A 15723-nucleotide genomic window follows, 5' to 3' on the forward strand; every position below is an offset into this window, starting at 1 on the left:
AGTGCCTCCCACTCGTCGTGCACAGGCTGTCTCCTCTTACAAGTGTCAGTACGAAAGCTATGCCAGTTTAAGAAGTATGGGAGGGGCTTTTCCCCCCATCCTTCCATCACAGGTGCATTACCAAGTGCCTCGCTCCAGAGTCATGTTGTGGAAAATGTGCTGAATGCTGCCAATGTTACAGCATCTACACTAGAAAGTATAGGGAAAGCTTTACATGAATTGTTTCTCCAATAATCAGGCTATTTCTCTCCTACATTTGATAACTAGTGATATATCACATCCCTTTTGGCTGCTCGCCCGCTTCCCTTGGCAAGTGCAGAGCTTGCATATAAAGCTCCAAGAGTCTTATTCAATTATTTTGGTTTGTCCTTTCTCTCCCTTTCTTGGTTGGGAATTGCTAGTGAACACAGTGCCTTCAGGCTGTGATTTCCTGTTGCATACTTTCTGAAACCATGTGAGGGATTGTTCTTCTTGAGCTTCCCAGGGCCCTGCTACAATTGAACTTGTCTCATTACCAGCCAGATATAACCTTCAGCTTCTTGCCATCCTTTTTCTCTTGCAGTTCAGGATTGTTTTATTATCCCCTCCCAGGGTTTGAACGCTAATATGGGCCATGAATTCTCTGAAGGTAGGTGGCACGAGTTCATCTGGGCTGTCACAGAAGAGAGGGCAGGAAGAGAGGGCTCTGAGCACTACAGATCATAGAATTATAGAATCATAGGATAGTTTGGGTTGGAAGGGACCTTTAAATCTCATCTAGTCCAACCCCCCTGCAATGAACAGGGACATCTTCAGCTAAACCAGGTTGCTCAGAGCCCCGTCCAACCTGACCTTGAATGTTTCCAGGGATGGGGCATCTACCACCTCTCTGGGAAATCTGTGCCAGTGTTTTACCACGGATGCATCATAAAAGCTTTATATGGTGCTTATATCCTAGACCAGGGCCTACCAAGCGATGGTCTAGGACGCAGCGATGACTGTTCATGACTGCGTACCACCCTTACACTATTCTCAGTGAAGAGATGGTTTGGTAGACAGAAGTTATTGAGAAATTCCTAGGGTTGAAGGTGGATGTTGGCCCGAAGAATACAGGAGGATTGAAAAAAAGTCAGCAAACCTGCAAAGGATCATTCTGTGCATGTCTGGCTCATGCAGTGGAGCGGACTGAGCAGATTGCCAAGCTGTACCTGAACCGAGTAAAGGACTCTAACCCAGGGCCAGAAAGAGGATTCAGCAAAGCGGAGTTGATTTTGGCAGACCTGTGTACCAATACACCCTGCCTACCGCACAGACAGCTGAAAGGTGCATTGTGTCAGGGAGCATGATTATACTTTCTGGAGTCTGCCTTATACCTGAATGAAGCAGTGCTCATGGCAGAGTATGCAGGTCTGTTTTTATGAGCTTCTCTCTTAGTGAGCTTGGCTGCTTATTCTCCCACTCTCCTGGGCATGGTGCTTCAGAAGTTTGTGGGACCATGCTCTAGCCTGTAGAAGCTTCACTAGGAAGAGTCAGGCTGAAGGTGATACTTTCCTTCTTTTCTGAGGACTACGTTAGAAAAAGGCAATTTATGACTGCGTTTGTGGAGCTGGGCAACTATCTGAATGCTGATGGTGAGTTCCGTGCCCTGGTTTCATGCAGTTTAAATGGCCTGGAGTGGTCTCTAGAGCTTTGAAATTTCTTCTGGCTCCTGAGAGATCCCCTCCCTGAAACTGCAATAGGCACTGTAGCACTGTCAGGGTCTCCTGTCAGTTTGGGTGAGAAGAGGTATTGTCATGAATTCCCACAGGCACCATGGTCTCCTGGATGCTCTGAGGGAGGCTATGGTATTCAGAGCTTTGAAAGATCAGAAGCAGCTTGAATGCTCATCGTTCTTTTCTTCAGCCTCTGGACTACAGGCTTTGTCCTGTGGAAAGGGACAGCTTAATATTGCTGTGCCTCTACAAGCTAAACCAGGGTCTGTTTGCTGGCGTGCTACCTTTCACGCAGCATCTCTGTCCCTCCTCCTCTCTCAAATAATAGGATTAATGAGCAGAACTGAGTATTTGTGTTTATGTATAAAAACTGCCATGCATTTATCAAGGATGTGTCCAAAAGCTTTACAAAAAGAAGACAAAAAAAAAAAAATTTCTTGCCTCTCTCTGTCTTGTAAACTTGTATAAAACTGAATACAAGAAAAACTCAGTGATTTCTTCTGCCTCATTGTAACTTGCATTTCAGTATGCCACTGTACTCAGCAAAATGTATTGTAAATGTTGGTAATTGTTTCTCTACTCCCATCACAATAGCTGAAGGGTTAAAACTGCTAATGATCTTTCCAACAGACTAGCTATTTTTCAGCTGCTCACTGAGGCCATTAATCAACATACCCAAGACTGCTTGAGCAACATTTACTAGCAATTAACCTATGGTTATGGGAATATTTTACATATCTATTCTAGTCTGCACATCAAATAAACGATGTATCCTAACACTGTTTTTGCTAATTGAAAAGACTAGAAAACAAAAGTTCTCAGACCTACACGGACCTGCTTGATATGAGAAAAGAGGGCATCCAATATGCTGGAAAAATGTTACATTAAATCTTTTCCCAGACTGCTGAACATTAACTGAGCTCTTCCTTTCCACTTGCTTTTCCTAACATTTAGATGACAGAACAGACATTTGAGGTGTGTTGCAGTTGGTTAATGTTTATTTTTAAAGACCTATTGAAGGACTCCCTTGGGAAGAAAAGGAGATGTGTATGTGTTCTCCTGACTTTTACATTATGACATTTTTTCTCTGTTCTTGTTCCTCAAGCACTGAATAGTCGTATCACCTCAATTTTCGCTAGCCAGATGTAGGACCAAAATATTTCTAATGTTACTTCAGTGGTGTCAGTGACGTTACATCTGGGGTAATCTTGACCTCTAGTATTTTCTACTGTCTACAAGGTTTATCTGACTGGCAAATATACTGTGTGGTTTAATGGAGTTTCTTTACATTGCAGAAGAAAGGAAACAGGAAAGTTAGCAAGAAATTGAAGGAGACAGTTTGCCTCCAAAATTATTGCAGGGGACTTTTCTGGTTTGTAGTACTTGGCAAGATGGCAAATTAAAAATGTCAAAAGGAATGAACATACACTGTAATCAGCGCTGGTGCAGTGTCCTAGGTGCATTGATATGACTGCATAGGACTGGTTATCTCCCATCCTAGCATCCACTGGCAGTTCTATATGGAGATGGTCTAGAAGCCTTAATGTTGGCTAAAGCTAAGGAATGTGTGATCAGAAGCAGCTTAGGAGGACGTGCACCAATGGCCGCCCTGCATGAGCACGCCCGCTGCTATCAACCTGAGTGAAAAAAATGAGGCTGCAGCAATGAAGGGAGACTTGTCTATGTGGAAAAGAGCTGTTTTCATGTGTACACACTTCTGCTGGCTGTATTTCAGGAGTGCAAGAGGAAATAATGCCGTCCTCTAGTACACCTAGTAGTAGTTTTGGATCCTAGAAGCAGAGGAAGGGCTTGTAAAATAAATTGATTACCTGCTATGCTTTACAGCCTGTTTGCATCACTGATATCTACTTTTTTTACATTTAAGATAGGAAGATAGTAATAAACTTATTACTAAAGTATCAACAGCAGAATTATTTTCTTCTCTTGTGAACCCAAAGTTTCATGTCTGATGTCCATTGTTCTTCACCCCAGACCCTGCAGGGAATGTCTTGTCTCAGGTTAGACCGAAATTCAGCATTGCCAATTTTTGCAGCATTTATCATTCAGCCATGCAATTCTAATAGGCAGGACTGTGAGGGAAGCCTAAATATAGTGATCATCTTGGTCCTCATTTATGTCAGAGACAATGCCAGTTCTAGCCCACATAGTTGTGGAGGAAGGAGACTTCAACATGTGACACAAAAGCAAACAAAAAAGAAGTCTCCAAGCACACTCAACATAAGTCTCTGGCTTTCTTTTGCAGTGTGACTCATGAGTTTTAAGTGATTAGTAGAGCCTCGGCTTTATTAAATCCCCACTCAGAATGGTCCTGTTACCTCTGATAAGAGAGGGTGATGTCACCTTATTGAGTGTGATGGCCCTTCTCTCTAGAGTGGAGCGAAAAAGCAAGCAAAAAGCAGGCAGGCTCCATGCATTGAGAAGGGGCAGTTTAGTTCCCCTGTTACGTTTGCTGAGCTCATTTAATATCTTTAATTCTGGCGAGTGTGATCTTCAAAAGCATTTGTAACACGGTTGGAGATTTCGGGCTGAGGGGCAGACCTTTCTGAGAGAGCGGTACAGGCTGAGTTACAGAAACAGAAGCTGACACCAGGTCTGAGTGTAATGCAACCTAATTAAAATTAAGAATGGTTGGAAACGTGCTCGGGTATATTCTGCAGGCAATGGAAAGGCTATTTTCCTAAAAATGCTATCTTGATGATTTGCCCCATTTATATTCTTGTCTTTTTATTTATTAGTTACCTAAACCTTATAAAGCAGAGCTTTCTCCATCCTCATGAGGCAGGTATGTATACAAATGGCAGGTACTGATGAAATGTTTACTGAAAAGATTAGCTTGTCAATGAGGCAAAGGATGGATATTGATCCCCCTTCTATGTTTGTCAACCTGTAACCTGTTTAAGAAATGGCCTACAGCAATGAAATCCAATCAAGCACTCTCTGCAGCTCCAGTTTTCTTGTAATATGGGGGAGATTCAATCACAATAAAGGAAATGAACCACTTATCATATAAATGAGGGTAAGGCAATTAACAGGTTGCGGGTTCCAAGTGAGGAGAGTTCTGACTGCACTACAGGATTAAAAGATGGGTATGCTGCACATCTAAGCTTTGCCATGGTCTTTCTACAGGAAGGGGTTCTTATGTGGCAAAATACGTTGCAACGCTGAGTTAGCAGGGTTAACAGAATATGCCTTTCCCTAACTAAACCTTTGCTTGATAACTTTGTAATGGAATTGTTTTCAGACTGTTTTCTATGTAATTAATACCACTTCTCAGTCCCTAAGGCCACCTGAAAAACAATTTTTTAGTTTTATGAGAGATTCGAAAGATTGTAAGATTTTAATTTGATTCAACAACAGAAGAAAATCGAGCCTTTTCTAATATGACCCTTGTACCCTTGCCTCCCCCCAGTAATAGGAGTCTCAGGTCCAAGTTGTGTTTAAGACAAGTGCTCCAGCTGCCAGGCTGTAGATACAGTCTTCCATCGCTTGTCTTGAAACAGCTTTTGTTTGCATGAACGAGTAAGAGGGCAGCTGCACTTATACACAGGCTGAAGTCTCTTCTCTTAAGCAGAGTGGATACCCACTTACAACATGCAGTTTGTAGGTGCAGATCCCTGCCCTGAAACAGAGAAAACGGCAGCTGATATTGAAACATTTGCTATCTGAGATGAGTAATCTCTTTGCTTTTTTAGCTATGGGTTTCCTTCTCCAGAAATACAATCCTGGACCCTGTTGGGAAAATATGAAATCAAGTATTTTTTCCATTAAAGGTTTAGGTCTTGGTACTTGTGGTGGGCTGACCTTGGCTGGCCACCAGATGCCCACCCAGCCACTCTCTCACTCTACCTCCTCAGTAGGACGGGGGAGAAAATAGGATGAAAAGCTCATGGGTCAAAGTAAGGACAGGGAGATCACTCAGCAATTACCGTCACAGGCAAAATAGACTTGACTTGGGGAAATTAATTTAATTTATTGCCAATTAATAACAGAGAAGAATAGTGAGAAGTAAAAACAAAGATAAAACCACATTCCTCCCACTCCCCTCTTCTTCTCGGGCCCAGCTTCACGCCTGATTCCTCCACCTCCTCCCCCTGAGAAGCACAGGGGAACGGGGAATCAGAGTGGCGGTCAGTCCATAACACTTCGTCTCTGCTGCTCCTTCCTTCTCACACTCTTCCCCTGCACCAGTGTGGGCCCTTTCCACAGGCTGCAGTTTTTCATGAACAGCTCCAGCCTGGGTCCTTCCCATGGGGCACAGTTCTGCAGGCACAGACTGCTCCAGCGTGGGTCCCCCACGGGGTCACAGGTCCTGCCAGAAAAGCTGCTCCTGCATGGGCTCCTCTCCATGAGCTACAGCTTCTGCCAGGAGCCTGCTCCAAGGGGGGGTCTCCATGGGTTGCAGTCTCCTTCAGTGCCTGTCTACCAGCTCCAGCATGGGGTCCTCTAGGGGCTGTAGTGTAGATATCTTCTCCAATATGGACCTCCACGGGCTGCAGGGGGACAGCCTGCCTCACCATGGTCTTCTCCAGGGGCTGCAGGGGAATCTCTGCTCCAGCACCTGGAGCACCTCACATATTGTGTTTCTCTCACATATGTGTTTCTCACATATTGTCACTCGCCTCTCACAGCTGCTGCCCAGTGTTTTCTACCCTTTCTTAAATACATTATCACAGAGGCACCATCAGTGTCACTGACGCACTCAGATTTGCCCAGCATTGGGTCTGCCTTGAAGCCAGCTGATACTAGCTCTGTCTAATGTGGGGACAGCTCCTGGTGTCTTCTTACAAAGGCCACCCTGTAGCCACCATCCCACTACCAAAACCTTGCCACGTAAACCCAATATAGTACTTCAGTGTTTTCCAGCTAAAAATGTGTCACTGCAAGCATCTGATCAGTGATTAACCTCAAGAAGGGTATTTTCTCTTTAATCTTGCATCTCTGGTGCATTTTTTTCCCTTTTCTAAATATTATTCTTCCTAATGGATGCCTTTATTGCTTCAAATGTGCATTGAAATAGATGTCATTAGATAAGCACCCTTCAGAGCAGAGATCAGTGGAATATTATGCATGACAGTCAATAAAAAGTGAAAATTCAGTGAACTCATTGACTTGTCATAGGTGAGGAGGTACATCCCTCAATCCCCGCTCCTAAGTGTGAGCTAGATCACCAGTGAACGCAGCAGCCTGTCCTGTCTGACACCTCTCTTAATGTACCCAACACGAGCCTCTAAGTTCAACCCAACAGTCTGTATCCATATTGACCCAAACTTCCCTTTTGGGATGTGATCTCTGTGCTCTGTGTGAGCACCCAAGAACCAAATTAACATGGAGGCTCCACTCTACCTTCATCTGAAGGTACAGAAAGACCACAGCTGATCTAAAACCCTTTCTGAAAATGTGGCTTGCATTGACCTGCCTGTGTGACTCATGGCTGGGGAGCAGAACACGTTCTTGTGAAGGGTCAGTTGTTTACCTTGCACAGGTAAATTGTGTTTTAAATGTTAGGAGCCATTGTAGGTGCACAGGTACTGTGCCTCTTAGCCACATTCACCCTCCCAGTGATGGCTACTGCCATATTTACCCCCTTCTGGGTCCAATTTCAACAATCTCTTTCCAGTGGAGTTAAAAGTCCTGGAACGTTGTCTCTTCTTTCAACGCTATTAAAAGCAAAATAATATTTTAATTATTAAAATGAGTAAAATAAATGACTGGAGCTATTTCTCATGAGCTTGAAACCTTAGTTTTGTGACTCTGACTCAGACAACAGTCATGGGATGTGAATTAAAAGCAAATTTGAAAAGTTTGAAATAAAGGAAGTAGCTACATCTTTTGTATGCAGTAATGCTAAATTTTTAATAGGTAATAAAAATAACGTGAAAGAAAGTGCTGAAATAAAGCTGTGACATGGTGGTTCATCTTCCACAAACCTTAAGTACAATAACTATGCACAAAAAATTAGTACAGACAATGAAATACTCAGGATGGAGTCAAACACTTGAAGGGCGTTATGGTGCAATCTTGCTGTGTAGGTACTGTGCTGGTACCAGTACCATCTGGTCCAGTGTTCCCAGTTGGAGGTGCCTGACACTCATTTGTAGGAGAGCGGAGAATCCTACAACTGGTTCCTTCTCTTCTCCCGAAACCATGTCCCCCAGAGACTTACTGTCTGCTTTGTTAATGATTAAGAACTAACTAGAGAAGGGCACGTATCAAGTATGGACATATTATATTGTGTCAGAATTGAGGAGGAAGCCTCAGGCTTGTGTCCCCTGTGCCTCTCTTCACTATTAATCTTCTCAGTACATGAAACATTTTTCACCAATACATAACCTCACTTATTACTTCCCGCCATTAAGTGCAGCAAATACTCAGACACTCTTCTGGAACATTTCCAAATGAAATCTCAGAGTCATTACATTAACCTTTTCCATTATAGAGCAGAAGGAAATTAGCTATTGGCACACACAGAAATGCATAGAAAGTGGTACAATATTGTGTGTAATTGTATTTTTAAACTTTTTGACAATGTAAGGAGTTAAACAAAAATGTTTAAAATCCTGCATGCTTCATTAAAAACTCTCTATTTCTCTATTTTCAGCAAAATAAGCCATCAGTGTTAGATTCTATAATTGACACCATTGCTTAGGGAACAAACCTATGAATCTTATTAGAGACAAATTCATTACTTTAAGTCCACCCTTAGGATGCAGAGCTCATAAAAGAAACCTCTGGAGGGTTCAGCTTAGGGGATGAGATGATTTCAGGCTGCAAATCTACAGATTTGCTGTAATTAACCTGAACTAATTATTGTCAGGCGATGGGTCAGACATCCTGGATAAAAGCCCCTGACTGGTTTTGTGGTCTACTGGGTTTTTAGTAAGAGACCTTCTTGCTAAACAAAGAAAAAGTACTGAAAGCACAGCCCTATATATTCTTAAAGTAAGATAAATCTTTCCACTGGGACGGTATAGCAGAGTCTATTTAAAATGCACAGTCAACAGGCACAACTGAAATATATTAATATTTAATACTTTTGCTAGCTAGCTCGCTACAGGTAACAATCAGTAGCAATGGTCAAAAACAACCCCTGGGTGGACTTAAGCTGGTCTCCATATGAAGTGAACAACCACTTGCCTGTTTTTGCAAATATCATGAGAAGGGATCCATTTAAACACTTCTTTATGCACTGCAGACGTACTGTTGTAGTCCTGCAATGGATGCTATCCTACCACTATTCTTCTACTACTTACAAGGGATAAGACAGATGCACGGGTGCAGCTTCAGAAGCTTCTATACCTCTCATAGGGAAGAAGGAGTAAGATAGCCTGTACAGGATACACTGATACCCCTGTAACACAGCTTACATAAATTTAATTATCGCAGGTTCAAAAAGCAGCGACTTTTTTTACCGTTAGTGGAAGAACAGTTTAGCTTTATGGTTTCACACACACATTTTTGTATGTGTTTAAATCTCCAAATTCCATTGAAATCAGCGGCAGTGACATGCATGAAAACATTTCAAGATACCTCCATCCTTTGAGGTTTTCAAGACTCAGCTGGACAAATTTGACACTATCTAGTGGAGGCAACAGTCCCACTTTGAGTGGGAGATGACCTCCGGAGGTCCCTTCTGGCTAGCATTTCTATGACCTGGTGTTGTTAAGAAGTGGTTACAGGGAGAACTCTGTGCTGAGGTGTTGTCCTTACCCTCTCAGCTGGAGATGCTTATGGCTGCTCCTGGCTTAGGAGGTTTTTTCCCTTCAGACCAGAGGTTTTCTGCCATTGCTTTTACCCTCATAAACATGCATCCTACCTTCCCTTTCACATCTTCTCTTCTTTATTCTACTGGTGTTTGTTTGCAGGTTGTCACGTATTTTTACTGTGTCTTTCAGTGATACTGGGCAATTTGTTCTCCACATCCTCTGTGTGCCCCTGATGCTGTGGGACCAAGTTTCTGACCAAGGCCTCTGAACCAGGGAAGCCCACCTATGAGCGGGAGGGAGCTGCAGCACAGCTAGAGCTGATTTTGGCAGGGGTCACATATCGAATACACCGGTGGGGAACCAGAGGGTTGAGATGTGGGGGTAGTCAGTGGCTCTTGTCATGTGAGTGACTTAAAAGGTGTATTTTGAGCATCTGTGACTCCCAAGGGGGGAAAAAAAGGTCTGTACCAGTGCCACCTAGGAAGTCCCAAGTTCCCTCCTCTGCTGCGTGGCCTTGGACAGCTTCTTCAGGTTCCTCGTGCGCTCAGCTGCCCCAGATGACATTTTCCGCCTCAAGGTACTGCCACAGGGCTACTGTGAGTGCAAAGTAGGCTCACATCTGCTAAACTAATGGGTTCATTGACATGAGAAGTTGAGAGAAATTGTGACTAGAGTCCTTTTTTTCTGTCTTCTATGTATTACACTGATGGGTTTGTAACTGTTTTTCACTCTTGGAGTCATTATCCTTTTCACATCATTAACTCTTTTCCTGTTGGTATAAAGACAACCCCTAGCAAGCAAAGGAGTCAAAATGACTGTGTAAAAATAGCTGGAACTCTGTACAGTTGAACAGAAGAAAAGTATGGAGGGGATCAATACTGAGCGTAGCACTACTTTTAAGTGGGTGCAGTACATGAGATCCTCTGAGGATCTGAATTTCCTAGGTGAAATGCAGAAGCTTTTGGTTCAAAACTCCACATAACCTGAAAGAGAGTTTAAAATGTGCAAATAACAGCATTTAAATCCCACTAAAGTTCTGTGGGAAGCAGTCCTTGAAGTACATCAAATCCTCAAACGTTGTGTTTTGTGAGGACATCCTGCAAACTGAGATTATTAAAATACACAGAATCACAGAATCACAGAATCACAGAATCACTAGGTTGGAAAGGACCTTTAAGATCATCAAGTCCAACCATTAATCCAGAACCACCATGTCCCCTAAACCATGTCCTGAAGCGCCACATCCACACGTTTTTTGAACACTTCCAGGGATGGCGACTCCACCACCTCCCTGGGCAGCCTGTTCCAATGCCTGACCACCCTCTCAGTAAAGAAATTTTTCCTAATATCCAATCTAAACCTCCCCTGGCGCAACTTGAGGCCATTTCCTCTCGTCCTATCACTAGTTACTTGGGAGAAGAGACCAACACCCTCATCGCCACAACCCCCTTTCAGGTAGTTGTAGAGAGCGATAAGGTCTCCCCTCAGCCTCCTCTTCTCCAGACTAAACAACCCCAGTTCCCTCAGCCGCTCCTCATAAGACATGTGCTCCAGACCCCTCACCAGCTTCGTTGCCCTTCTCTGGACACGCTCCAGCACCTCAACATCCTTCTTGTAGTGAGGGGCCCAAAACTGAACACAGGATTCAAGGTGCGGCCTCACCAGTGCCGAGTACAGGGGCACAATCACTTCCCTACTCCTGCTGGCCACACTATTCCTGATACAGGCCAGGACGCTGTTGGCCTTCTTGGCCACCTGGGCACACTGCCGGCTCTTGTTCAGCTGGGTGTCAACCAGCACCCCCAGGTCCCTTTCCGCCGGGCTGCTCTCCAGCCACTCCTCCCCAAGCCTGTAGCATTGCATGGGGTTGTTGTGGCCAAAGTGCAGGACCCTGCACTTGGCCTTATTAAACCTCATACAGTTGGCCTCTGCCCATCGATCCAGCCTGTCCAGATCCCTCTGCAGAGCCCTCCTACCCTCCAGCAGATCAACACTCCCACTCAGCTTGGTGTCATCTGCAAACTTACTGAGGGAGCACTCAATTCCCTCATCCAGATCATCTATAAAGATATTGAACAAGACTGGTCCCAGAACCGAGCCCTGGGGAACACCACTCGTGACCGGCCGCCAGCCAGATTTAACGCCATTCACCACAACTCTCTGGGCTCGGCCATCCAGCCAGTTCCTCACCCAGCGAAGAGTAAACCCGTCTAAGCCACGAGCCGCCAGTTTCTCCAGGAGAATGCTGTGGGAGACGCTGTCAAAGGCTTTACTAAAGTCCAGGTAGACAACGTCCACTGCCTTTCCCTCATCCACTAGGCGGGTCACCTGGTCATAGAAGGAGATCAGGTTGGTCAAGCAGGACCTGCCTTTCATGAACCCATGCTGGCTGGGCCTGATCCTTTGGCTGTTCTGCAGATGCCCTGTGAGCACTCTCAAAACCAACCGCTCCATAATCTTCCCTGGAACAGAGGTCAGGCTGACAGGCCTGTAGTTCCCAGGATCCTCCTTCCGGCCTTTCTTGTAGACGGGCGTCACATTGGCAAGCCTCCAGTCTTCTGGGACCTCCCCTGTTAACCAGGACTGCTGATAAATGATGGAGAGTGGCTTGGCAAGCTCCTCCGCCAGCTCTCTCAGTACTCTTGGGTGGATCCCATCAGGCCCCATAGACTTGTGGGCTTAGCATGTCCTTGACTGCTTCCTCCTGGATTATGAGGAGTACATTGTGCTCTCCATCCCCGTCTTCCAGCTCAGGGGGCTGAATATCCTGTGGATACCCGGAGTGGCTATTAAAGACTGAGGCGAAGAAGGCATTAAGTACCTCAGCCTTGTCCTCGTCCTTGGAGACAATGTTCCCCGCCATATCCAGTAGGGGATGGAGATTCTCCTTGCCTCTCTTTTTGTTGTTAATATATTTGTAAAAACATTTTTTATTATCCTTTACGACTGTGGCCAGACTGAGCTCTAGCTGGGCTTTTGCCTTTCTAATTTTGTCCCTGCTTAACCTAACGAGATCCTTGTACTCTTCATGAGTTGCCTTCCCCTTCTTCCAGAGGTGATAAACTCTCCTCTTTTCCCTGAGTCCCAGCAAAATCTCCCTGTTCAGCCAGGCCGGTCGCCTTCCCCGCCAGCTCTTCTTACGGCACATGGGGACCGCCTGTTCCTGCGCCTTTAAGATTTCCTTCTTGAAGACTGTCCAGCCTTCCTGGACCCCTTTGTCCTTCAGGACTGTCTCCCAAGGGACTCTCTCAACCAGTGACCTGAACAGGCCAAAGTCTGCCCTCCGGAAGTCCATGATAGCAGTTTTGCTGAGTCCTCTCCTTACTTCACTCACAACTGAGAATTCTATCATGTCGTGGTCGCTAAGCCCAAGACGGCCTCCAACCACCACATCTCTCACCAGTCCTTCTCTGTTTGTAAACAGCAGGTCCAGTAAGGCATCTCCCCTGGTGGGCTCACTCACCAGCTGCATCAGGAAGTTATCCTCCACACACTCCAGGAACCTCCTAGACTGTTTCCTCTCTGCCGTGTTATACTTCCAGCAGATGTCCGGTAGGTAGGAGCTGCCACTCCCTTTGTCCTTCTGTCCTGCAGCCAGCACAACAGCCGTCACCTCTGGCCACTCTGGGCTGCAACAGACTCTCCTAAAGACACTGTGCAGTGTCACACACCGCCCCCCACCATGATTATGAAGATGTATAGGTTGGGTGTTTTTTTTTTTTGCTAGCCTAGTTTTCTAACTTAAATGGTTTTGTTTTGCTCACCAAATATCCGGTGCTCTCCTAGCTTTCACTCTCTCAAGCCTGCATACAAGCAGCGAGATGCACGTGTCCACAAGGTGTGGGTCGAAGTCTCTGTGTGTGAGCCGGGGGACACGGGACTCTGCCTGCAAAGTCCTCACTGACTCCTGGGGCTGGCAGGGACCGGCCGTCATGAAGTGGTTTGTTGGATGGGTCTGTTTGATCCTCTAAGGATCGATACTCAGTATGAGACAACCTTTTTCTTCTGAAGAGTTGTTATTTAACTCTCTGACCATGTAAACATTACAGGGTAGTTTACTGCGCATTGTTTCCATTCCCCGATGTGGGCATCCTTCTAGTAATGTTGTGTGTGCAGGAGGAGCAGTGCCAGGTACAAAGTGCCTTTTTGCCATCCTCCTGTCTAGGTCCTCTGTTGACCTAGCCGTACTTTGGCCTTACTGAAGCACAGGCCAAATAGGTGTTTTGATAAGCAACACCTTCTTTGATGATGATGATGATGAGCTTGTCTGCTGTTGACTGTGCATCATCCAAGACAGAATGGCAACATGGGATGGAGGAGGCCAGCTCCTTCCACGTGGATACATTTAATTAGCAAAATGAGGAGGAAAAAATGTTGAGGTTTAGATGATAGTACAGCAGGAGCTGCCATCCCTTTGTCCTTCTGTCCTGCAGCCAGCACAACAGCCGTCACCTCTGGCCACTCTGGGCTACAACAGACTCTCCTAAAGACACTGTGCAGTGTCACCAGTCCTGGGGCGTAGATGTGAGAGCAGATAATTTTTACAATTCTGCTATCTGGGCAAAAAGCAAGCACATCTTTCCTTGTGCATCTGGATCAGTACGGGACCTGCTGAGAACTGGTCTGCCCCTGATCAGCATCAGTTTGTAACAAGAACATTGCAAGCTTGATCTGTGCCTGTTTGTGACGGGTATTACAAATAAAAACTAGCTGCCTGTGAATGGAAAACCCTAACTGAAGCAGGAAAAAGCTGCAGTTATCATGCATCACCACTGTATGCCACCACAGACTAATTACTCTAGTATATCCCAGAGATGAGGCACTGCTACAGCAAATGCCCAAGAAACACTTAGTTAATATTAAATTGTAATCCTATTACCTTTAGATGTTCTCAGTGTTATTAATCTCACAGTTTCCAAGTCAGCAGAGATTATCTGAAAATCGTAATGCCATTAACCTCTCTGTGTGTATACAATTTTTAAGCAAAGGAGCCAACGGGAGTCAAAATAATAAAAAAATCTATATTTTCAATATCTCTCTTCTTAAGATTATTCCACATGTAATTTAAAATTCATCAGAGAAGCACCACCCATGGAACAGTTTATTTTCATAATCTATTTATGCCAAAAATAAAATAAACACAAATAATCAGAAATTAATTATCTCATCCACTGTCTTTTATAAGTCCTCTATTGGACTGGTACAAAATTACTGTCAGGTTTATATCCTTGCATCAAAAGGAACAAATACATTGAACTACAGAAGAATCATTAGTTTTATATCTTGAAATAGATTTCTAGAGTTAATTTACATCCTAATAAAATTTTTGTTGGAACTTTGTTAGTGATATGGCAAAAAATCTTTGCAACACCAAGTACCAGGCCCAAGTGAAAACTAACTTCATGATGGCAGAACATGAAGAACTTCATAAGCATCTGTGTAGAAATGTTTAAGTAAGCATTTACATGCTTTCTGAACCATAACCTGACTTAGGTCTCCCTTTCTATTTCTTTCTCCTACAGGGATGTAAACTGTAAGAATATTTTCCTTTCGGGTCTCTCTTCATTTTTCTGATTATTCGTATTTGCTATTTCTATATCTGGTTATTAAGAGATTTAAGCAACTGCTCATTTCTTTCTCTTTTTACTTCTGTTCTTTTTTTTCGGTTTTTATTCTGTCTGCAGTTTAAATTATTATTTGCTGTAGAAAAATCCTTATAAGATGGGTGGGAGGGGAGGATGGCCAGGGCAAGGAGCCGCAATGGCTAATTATAGAAATTACTACTTGACAAAATCATTTATTCCTAGAATTTTCACATCTCATAGAAATTGTAGGGAATGTCTCCTCCATCTCCAGGGCAAAAGCCAAGTAACCTGGAATTGTAGTCTCACCGAGAGCAGGTGCTGGGATGTTTAAATTCAAAACTCCACAACAAGTGTACAGGTTTCATCATCACCTACCCCAGGGAAATTACAGACCCTCTTGGATGACACCCTTTCCATTCCCCAGTCAGTAAGGAAGATGGGTCATGGTACACGTGGAATATGTTTCCTTTTATTACTGGGATGCCTGCTCATCTTTGAGTAGTGGTAATAATAAGATAAAAAGAAAGCAGCCCAGACCCCTCTTTCCTTTTCATTTGCAAAGGAGCTGTGTGATATTAAATTAGCTATTTACAAAATATATTAATATAGAAAGCTATGTCAAAGGGCTGAAATGGCTGAAAAATATAAAATAAGGAAATGAAACCTTCTCCCTTAAAAGCATGTCCTTAGAAGGCTGAGAGCTGTACTTTGTCACTAAAGTAA

This window comes from Phaethon aethereus (genome assembly GCF_964289735.1).
Source record: "Phaethon aethereus genome assembly, chromosome: 2".
Taxonomy (NCBI): Eukaryota; Metazoa; Chordata; class Aves; order Phaethontiformes; family Phaethontidae; genus Phaethon; species Phaethon aethereus.